This window comes from Lycium barbarum, chromosome 8 (genome assembly GCF_019175385.1).
Source record: "Lycium barbarum isolate Lr01 chromosome 8, ASM1917538v2, whole genome shotgun sequence".
NCBI classification, from domain to species: Eukaryota; Viridiplantae; Streptophyta; class Magnoliopsida; order Solanales; family Solanaceae; genus Lycium; species Lycium barbarum.
In genome coordinates this window covers 102,595,912-102,597,780 of record NC_083344.1, presented here as the reverse complement: position 1 = coordinate 102,597,780, position 1,869 = coordinate 102,595,912, and the positions used below count along the sequence as shown (strand labels likewise).

Genomic DNA, 1,869 nt, shown 5'->3' with positions numbered 1-1,869 from the left:
GTTTTGTATAGAAAATCAGTTTCCTCGTCAAATTCTTTAATTAAAAGAAGAAAAATCATTAAAGTTATCCAGCTGCCAAGTTAGGCCAAAGTACGACTTTATACCATTTGCAATCAATTTTCTAAATGACTCAAAGACTCCAAATTTTACTTGAACCAGACTTAAAAAATATGTCAAACTCAAATTGATAACCTGAACAGGGAAAACGAGTTTAGTCTTTAAGATTAAAACCTCTTTAATGATACACACTTAGAAGTGCTATGTGGTAGATTAAGTACTTTAGTTACTAACTATAGGTAAAACTTAGTGTGACCAAATAAATCCAGTTGTTAGTCATTATATAACAATTCTACCTCTTCCAACAGAAAATACATAATTAAAAATAAAAGTCATTCCAACGCAAGTAAAGTGAAAGCAAGCAGAAATGAATGATGTCCGGCTTCAACAGAAGGACAAAATCTCTTATGTAATTCGTTGTTCAAGCAGTGCAAAGGCGAGGAAGAGTGAGGATGTGCGGACTCCTTGCAATGGCGGTGTCGTTGAGTCTCAAAGTGAAACTCTTCGGCTCGGGTATACATGCCAAACAAAGAAAAGTAACAGTGAGAATGGAGGAAATCTGATTCTTACATCAAGTATAGAGGACATTATAAATAAAAAGGAATCACTCTACCATTTAAATCACCCATATTCTGTAAACTAACATATTTCACATAATGAAAGAAAAACAAGACTTAAGCATGATAGTACTTAGTACTTATCCTAAAATATATTGTCCAGACAATGCATTAATTAGATTAAAGGTGTCTCCTTTTACTTAAATTTGAAAATTGAAACCAAAGGGATATATTTTCTAAGGGTCATGGCAGAAATGAAACAAACAGACGATCAAAGTTCTAATATCCTAGAGAACGCAAATCTTAGCATCTATACATAACACAAGTATGGAATCTCATAAATCAATTCTTACGAATTACATGTAAAGGTCTTGCGTCCTGGTTTCTAAACCAACGTCACAGAGATAAAGCCTAATATATTCACATAAGCAGTAGAACCATTATTCATCAATCGGGTCATTGAATATACAAAGAGAAATTTATTTTCCTAAAAGGCATGACTTCATAACAAGAGAACTCTAACTCATGATTTTTTCTAAAATAGAAACATTTATTACACACTAGCAGTAAAATAAAAACAGAGGAAAAGATTGAAGCTTAAGATTCACTGACCTTTTGTTGGTGCAGTGAATAGGGACGACGGCCTCGAATCTACTCTCTCATCATGAACGGATCCGAGTGAATGAAAAGTTTGAAAGATCCCAAAGTTTAGAGTAGTAGTAAAAGATGAAATGTTGTGTATGGTAAGATTTCAATGATGTTCCAGGTCCCTTTTTGGCTGAATGCTTAAGGTGTATTTATAGGAGAAAAGTTCTAGGGTTCTTGAGACTTTGAAATTCAAAATTTCCTAGAAAGAAGAGTCACGGGTTGAAGCAAACAAAAAAATGGCAGGGACGGGACAGCTTTGTCGATGTGGTGAGGGCTGTTATTTTCATCAACATGGTGAAGCAAGGCTGCTACCATGGAAAGACAGTGGGAAAACGATAGAAAGGGGAAAGTTCTTTTCATTTTTAGTCAAATCCCACGTGAGGGAGATGGGCAAAGCAGCTGACCAGATTTAAGTGAGGCATAGTTTGGTATTTTTATTGTTTGGGAAAGACCTAGAATACACATACATGGGCCTGTTATGTCTTGGGCTAATTTGGACAGAATTTTAAGCTAAAATGGGCTGCTCGCTTGGCCATAATTTGGGCTTGCTTTGGACGGAATTTCAAGCTAAAATGAGGGCTATTGATGGGTCTTTCTTCCTCAAACT

The 1,869-nt window shown here is 35.4% G+C and overlaps 1 long non-coding RNA gene across 1 annotated transcript; it reads right to left on the bottom strand.

Annotated features, from left to right (window-relative positions):
* Positions 1 to 309: 309 nt before the first annotated feature.
* Positions 310 to 1,653, bottom strand: LOC132606473 (uncharacterized). Its single transcript, XR_009569890.1, has 2 exons — positions 1,227 to 1,653; positions 310 to 559 (listed from the first exon to the last, which is right to left on the bottom strand). It is a non-coding gene; the product is annotated as an uncharacterized LOC132606473 (long non-coding RNA).
* Between the last annotated feature and the right edge of the window lie 216 nt (positions 1,654 to 1,869).